The sequence below is a fragment of the Atta colombica genome, unplaced genomic scaffold, assembly GCF_001594045.1.
Source record: "Atta colombica isolate Treedump-2 unplaced genomic scaffold, Acol1.0 scaffold68, whole genome shotgun sequence".
Classification (NCBI taxonomy): Eukaryota; Metazoa; Arthropoda; class Insecta; order Hymenoptera; family Formicidae; genus Atta; species Atta colombica.
In genome coordinates, this window is record NW_017259559.1 from 431,827 (window position 1) to 440,012 (window position 8,186).

Below are 8,186 nucleotides of genomic sequence, written 5' to 3' on the forward strand. Positions count from 1 at the left end.
AAATTGTATTTCAAATTATATTTAATAACAATAAAAAAATTATTTTTAATAGTTGCAAAAACATTGTTATGACATTACAACACAATTTTTTTAAAGGCGGACATTTTTATGACGCTATTTTTATGTTGCAAATATATTGCGCAATCATTTGCAATATTACAACATTGCAATAAAATATATCTGCAATTATTTTGCAATCTTTCTGTGCTATTTGAGTTGCTATGGGAGTTCACAATTCGAAAAGAATTTTTATTATATTTTTAATACATATTTTCAATTCACCCATTTTTTATAACTTTTAAGCGACAGAATGTCATTCTTTGTGACGGCAGTCGTGAATTTCTTGTTAGATGTTATTTATGCACAAAGGAGCACCAGTGTCTCGTGCCATGACGCTATGCTTGGTTTAACGCCGAAATACTATCGTGTCTCCTGATATCTAAGGCGAATAATTCACTTTGATTATTACTCATTGTTACACAAAGTATCATAAAACGACATCGGCAAATAGGACTTATAATTAGCAAATTCTCGTTTGGATTTTTTTCATAATTATATGTGATATTAAACCATTTGCATTATTATAAAGTGTATTGATCGCAAAACAATTTGTAATAACTTTAAGAAATTGAATTATGGAATTGTCTATTGCTGATATACGCGGATTATTATACGTATTTTCTTTTATAATTATATATAGAAAACTCTGAGCTTCGTCTTCATTGTGAATGTGCTATTAATTACGACAAATTTTCAATTATTTATTCTTAAAAAAACTTTAATAAGAGAATAAAAAAAAATAACGTACTACAAAAATTCTATACAATGATTAAATGCGCTTTCACCAAAAAAGAATGATAGGAACCAAATAATTTTGTTTTAAAAAATAAAACGATATGTCAATAATATTATAATAATATCTTATGAAGTAACATCTTATCAATTCCTATCGCTTACTTTTAATCGGTTACTTTAAATTGGTTTGTTATATATTGGTTTATTATATAATAATCGATATCACATAGATCCTATCTACGGGGTGTAAGTCCGGTAAGTTTTGACAAAGCTCGTATGCATAAAACGGACTGACTGAGTCGAAAAGTCCTCTCCCATTATATTAATTTCGCAATAGTAAAACGAAAAATTCTAAAGATTGAATAAGTGGGTAAAATCGATGCATATAAGACAATTTTAAGATTTTTTTCAAAGTTTTTTTATAAAATATTATAAAGATGTTTCTTAAAGAACTCTTAAATGTACCTTACAGTTGTTTTCTACGTCAATTTTCTGTTCATTGGATAACTAAAAAAATATTACAAAAATTTAAAAATAATAGGAGACTTTTCGATTCAGTTTAATCCTCTATCTATACACTAGCGCTTTGTCAAAACCGAACATTCTGTATATAACAATCAGATATTTCTGGCGATATTTTATCTTATTTTATCAATATTCTAGATATTATCTCAGTCGTCTCTAGAATTGCATTTGGAAATCTAGGATATTCTTAGGATAAAATGTGCAATATACGTAAGTATAGTTATTATGATAATTGCTTAATCTATTAAAATATAATTTTTGTCTATTACAAAAAAAAATTTGAAGGAAAAAATAAAAAGTCATTATCAAGAAATCAACAGCTAGTGCAAAGGAAGATAAATTTGAATAAATGGCTGCAGGAGTTAAAACACTTTCTAAAGCTTTGACGAAGAATAAGAGTTCAAAAAGCAATAAGGTTAGTGAAATCAAGATAATAAGATTATGAACTTTAAATTGTGAAGGATAAACACAATAAAAATAAATTTTTTTATTAGACAAGAAAGAAAAGTCAGGAGGCATCAGAAGCTGGCTCTTTTGATTCAGAAAGGATTAGACAAGAGAGTACAGAAAGCAATAATTGCATAAATAATTAGCAGGATATCGATAACTTTCAAATTACTTCTAGAAATAATGAGAAAGATCAATTATATCTACAATGGAATATCTGGATTCGTATCAAGAGTTTAATTCGAAAAAGTCAAGAAAGAAAGTTAGAAATAAGGCTATTCATATGCTGAAACAATTTGGGTATCCAATAATGGTTGTGAAACCATTAACCAGGAAGGTTTGCAATGAAATATGCTTCTTCAGCATCTTATCATTTATTCTTTACGAGAATCGAAGATTCTAGACTTATAATCAACAGTTATCCATAACATTCTCTAAGATTCTTGACCGTAGTCTTGGAGAAATTGTTAATAGTTTTCATTTAAATTTTGTTGTAGACGTCAGATGATTGTGTTTGCAATATCTGTTGGCTGGTCGTACTAATATGACAATTCTATCTGGAAGATATAATGAAAAATTGAGAAACAACATTACATTAATAGTAGACATGCCGACCAAATATGGTTGTCATACAAAGATCATGATCCTGCAATACAAAAATAAAATCAGAGTGATTGTTTCTACTGCCAATTTGTATTCTGAGGACTGGGAAAACAGGACACAAGGATCCCTATTAAATTTTCTTCGATATTTTTTATTAGTTTTATATATTGTGTGTTTATAAACATCTTTTTATAAACATCTTTTTATTATTTCTTGATTAGATTGTGGATATCGCCTCATTTGCCCCGCCTGCCAGAATCCGCAAATCCTAATGATAGGGAATCTCCAATGGGTTTTAAAAAAGATTTCGAGCGATAAATCTCAGTAAATATGAACAACCAGCTTTGACGCAGTGGATATGTACAATATGGAAAGCGGATTTTTCAGACGTGAACGTGTTTCTCGTCGCTTCTGTTCCCGGAATTCACAAAGTTGAAGCCGATTTTTGAAGATACAAGAAATTGGCATATGTTTTATTGCTATGTCTACTACCGCCAGATGCACAATGGCCTATAATCATCAGAGGCTGCTTTGTTTTCAACCATCGAAAGTTGATTGTTGAAAAACATAATTCGATGTATGTCGAAGAAGATTACTATGGGTTTAAAGAATCATCCACAGTTCCAATTTATTTATCCATCAGTAGAGAATTATAAACAAAGCTTTGATTGTCAAAACTTAATCGCGATTGGTCGTACACGGCAAAAAGGCATTCGATGGCAAAAATCATATTCATAATAAGTTATAATCATTTTTTCTACATCCAGAATTTGGATATTTATTTCTTAATTTTTACTGCAAATGGAAAGCTAACCGAACAGGATGAGATCGTGCAATGCCTCATATTAAATTCTACACAAGAATTTCGCCAGATTCGAAAAATATTCCCTGGTTTGTGCTTACTAGTGCAAATCTGAGCAAATCTACATGGGAAAATCGACTACATTATTATATAGGGAACTACTAAGCCGATGTTATATTTATACCAAAATTTATCGTAAGCATGTATGGTTTTAATAGCTTCTGATATATTATATATAAATACATTTATTATGGAAATATTTTTAAGGCGTATGTTTTCGATTAATATTAATTATTATTATTAATTATTATTACATTTCAAACACGTTTGTATTTAGACTGGGACAGCAACATTTCTTATTGGGGACGAAGAAGATTCAGCCGTTCCAATATTTTCAATTCCATATGATCTTCTGTTATGTCGATATGAATCTAGTGACCGTCCTTTTGTCGGCGAATTTCTAAATTCTTTGATAGAATGTAATTTTTTAGTTAATAACGGAAATAAATGATGATACAAATCGGAGCGTACAAGTCGAACACAAGAGTGATAAGTAATACCGCAAATGGAAAAACTTTCAGAAAACGCAAATTGGAACAATGGAACATAAAAGGAGTTTTTAAGATAAGTATTTCTTTTTGACTAAACTTTTTGTTTTTCTAGTTTGCATTTCTTAAAAATTTCTTTTCAGTTTTTATCAATTTCTTTTTACTCCTTTCATTTACGATCCGATTTTTATATTTGCCAGGGAAGAAAATCATTCCCGTGAGGTATCGGATATTAATCATCGGAAGAATAATTTCCGATATTATAGTTTAATAATCCGCAAAGAATTGTTATTGGTAAATATGTAATGCATATTTTTAATCTATTTATTTCTTGTAATTTTTAGGGGACATAATAATAGCCGAATGCTAATCATTCTTTGCGACAAACAGTATCGGTATTTTGTTGAATGTTATTTATGTATTGCAAACTATTCTCTTCGATGATTACATATAAATTTTGATATTTCACACGAAAAATTTTTGTTTGGACATTTTTCTATTGTCGAGTATCGTTAAATGAAATAAATTGTGAAATTTAAGATGTCTCAGGAATTTAAAGTTTGAAATGTTTCTACAACTTTCGTAAATGTTTGTTATTATATTATATTACAATAGCATCTCGAAATCAGTAGAAGTATTAGGATCTAATTGTTAATTATGTGATTAATGACATTTTATTTAGTTAATTACGTTTCTGATATATAAATTATAGATAATTCGGTGATAGATAATCTTATCTGAAGCGCTGAGTCGTGACTACGAAGTCTTAACTTCTAAGCATTCGCAGATATCGCATGTTGTTTATCGCTATGGTACATAAAAATGTACGGGAATACTCATATGTTCGTGGAATTCTAGAATGACGTTTTACTAAACCATTTATCATTTTCTTGGAACTAAATATAGAATGTCATGATTAAGTTTACCGAACGTTATTATTGAAAAGAAATGAAGAAATTCAGAGTTAGATATTCGTGCTGTTGAAATCAAACATTTCTCATTTAGTAAGTTATTTCGGTCATAGTACTCAAACACGTTCATAACGATAAATTCTATAAGTGATGATTATAGATTCGTTATCCGTCAATTCTCTGGATTGCACTATTAAACATTTATTTATTTCAGGAAAAAACTGTATTCTTTTGGGAATAAATGTTTATATTAAATTGCAATATGTATTGTAATATGAATTAAGTAAATTAATATGTTTTTATTGTTTCGATTTATAATTGAAAATTACACGTCTCATACAAGTAATTAATTACATTATTAATGTCATGATAATAAATACATATAAAATAATACACTTAACATTGTCATGTTCCATTAGTTGTTGATCTAATCAGACGCAATAAGAACCCATTAAATCGTTAATGAGCAGTATTGAATGCATTTAGAAAAAACATATCAAGCACGTTTTCTTTTCTATCAGTCTTAGTCAGCAGTCTTATTATTTGCTGGCAACAACTAAACCATAAACGTCTGATTAATGAGCTGTCTTTTTTTCAAATTCAGGATTCAAGGAAGCTTGGCTTCGAGTGAATGTTTTGGTGTACATTTTAATTAATTACGTACTAATTAATGGATACAATTAACGGAATTTTTGTTATCGTCAACGCAATTCTGTGAAATTTCTCGAGAATCGAGAGTGTAAATAAAGCTTCTTTATCTTCTAATCTGTATTTTTATTCTTTCGATTGCGGAAATGTTGTGCGCGCAAAATACGCAAGCGAGCTGCGAGCATATAAACAATATTTGCGTTGCATATATTTTTTACACTCAGCATCTTCGTTTTTTTTCTTTTCCAATGTCCAAATATATATTTATCTTATTTTAAATTAAAAAATTTTTAAGGATTTCAAGTAACGAACAGACCTAATCATTTGCTCGGCGAGCATTTTAGCCGCTTTGTCAACTTGAACGCGCCCAATCATTTGCTTGGCGAGCAGAATAGCCACTTTGTTGACTTGAAGTGTCTGTATACGCAATAAGTGTGCGCCAAAGTTTCTCGCAGTTTCTTATAGTACATCCAAAAAACAAAAGAGGATACTCTACCTATAACGATGATTGTTGTGATTTAGAGCTTTGATATTTTATATGTTTATGAAGATTACAATAAGAAAACGTTCGTGTTCTTGTTAAAAAAAAACGTGTCTTTTATTTTCACGAGACGCGCGTGAATTTGTCACACAAGTCAAAGCGAGTGAACGTGCCGTTAGTGTAACAATATTTGATGGAGATATTATTTGATAGATTAACTTAATTCACGATGGAAATATTAGATGCTCCATTTTATATGTAATAACTGTTCACAGTTGCTGATTCAATTGAAAGTATAGCAAATGTTGCTTAGAAAGGAAAAGAAAAACAGAGGCAAACGAAACAGACGCAATATTTGTAATCAATATCTCTAATCTATTATATTTTGTTTAAGTCTATTTAAATTTGTATAATTAGCCTGTGTAATTATATAATTAGTTAATAATATAATTTAATATTATAAATAATTGTGTGTGTGTGTGTGTGTGTGTGTGCGTGTGTGTGCGTGCGTGCGTGCGTGCGCGCGCGCGCGTGCGTGCGTGTGTGTGTGTGTGTGTGTGTGTGTGTGTGTGTGTGTGTCATAGATACACACAATTAATGTCGTAAGAGTCATTGGATAAGAGTTGGAAAATCTCATTTGGGTTTCTTTCGTTAAATGATGGATATTATTCGAAATTAATTATGGGAGATTATTCAGTCATACGTTCAAAATGAACAATAAATTAAAATAAAAATTTTTTATCATTTTATGATAAACTTGCGTTTTGAATTCTGAATTATTAATACATGCATATTGTTAAAGATAGCTTTTCTTTTGTAATTGTTTAACAGAAAATTTTAAGCTTTTTTTACATTATGAGTATATACTATTGTGTATATTGATTATTTTTTACAGAGTTGAGTAGTAATGGGTTAATAAAAATTAAATAAAATTAAAAAGTAGTAACTTTTAAAAATGAAGGAATTAATATATCATAGGCTCAAAAGTTTAGAAACAAAATAATTAAAAGAGGATTACGAACCAAGCAAAATTGTGTGTTATGTAAATTTAACATTATAATTAACACTATATATATTCTTCTAAATTATATAAAAAATTACAAATGTTTCGACTCATATCGAGTCATCTTTAATGTATATATTTCATGTTGTTTAATACAAGATAGATTTTAAATTTTAGTGACTAATATGAACGAGCTATGCATCAAGGAAGGGATGGATTAGTTTTTGATGGAAAGGGAAAAAAATGAAATGGAAGGAGAATTAAAATTAGGAAAGGAATAATAATCAAGGATCGATAAATATGAATCTGAGAGTAATTCGGTATCACTTTATTTGTTTAAGCCATGTTGTTGTTTTTTTACGTGGATCATTTCTGAAATCAGTTTTTTTATATGTGATATCTCACTATCAAAAATTTTAACGTAATTCCAATTAAATTCATTGTACTGTAATCTGTGATGAAAAACAACTGAAGGAGATCCATTTCTTTAAATTAATATCCGAAATGTGTTCCTTTATTCTAATACTCAACTTTCTTTTAATTTGGCCAATATGTGCATCACAATCGACAAGTTATGTTATAGATCATATCGACGACATGACTGATGTTATCGGACATGCATACGTTCTTATTTGAATTATGTGTTTTTGACTAGTGTATTAAGAACATCGCCTGATACGTTCTGTTCCATAAAATGATTTTTATGTAAGTTGTAATTATTGTATCAATAGTAGTAGTAGTGATAAAAAAAATGAATAACATTATAATTTTAAACAATATATCATATAATTACTTTTCTTTAATAAATTTGAAAGTTTGATGGAAATCTTACACAGAATTATTGGATAAATGCAATCATACAATAAACATTAATTAACATACATAATTATTATTTTATTTATTACTTGATGACCAATTTTGTAATTCATTTATAATTTATTGTAAAAAAACTATCGATTTTAATTATAGCTATGTAAAAATTTTATTATCGAAATCTAATTATTGAAGAGGATTCTAATTCTGGGTCGAAATGTCTTGTACCAAATATTAATAAATTTAATTCGCTAATAACTAGCTCGGCTTTTAGAAGCTTTTTTATTCATTATTGATTAACTCTTTATTTAATTTGAGTTAATTCAATCTTAAAGTAATTAATTTAATTTTATCAAACTTGCAATGGATCTTATGTGGATCAAACAAGTCATATATTAAAAATAAGAATTAGTGAACATAGGAATCATGTAAAATGGAATATTCTCTCATTCCTGAACACTGACAGGAATTGTCATATGAGTTTAACTGAGACAATATAAAAATTCTTGACAATGAAAGTTTTTTAAGCAAACGTCTAACATCAGAAATGATTTTTATACACAAACAGAAAAATGATTTAAATTTACAGAATAATACGGATCTTTTAAAA

The 8,186-nt window shown here is 28.5% G+C and overlaps 1 pseudogene; it reads left to right on the top strand.

The window, feature by feature from the left end:
* The first annotated feature begins 1,669 nt into the window (after positions 1-1,669).
* LOC108692249 lies at positions 1,670-4,090 on the top strand (annotated as a pseudogene).
* The last annotated feature ends 4,096 nt before the right edge of the window (positions 4,091-8,186 follow it).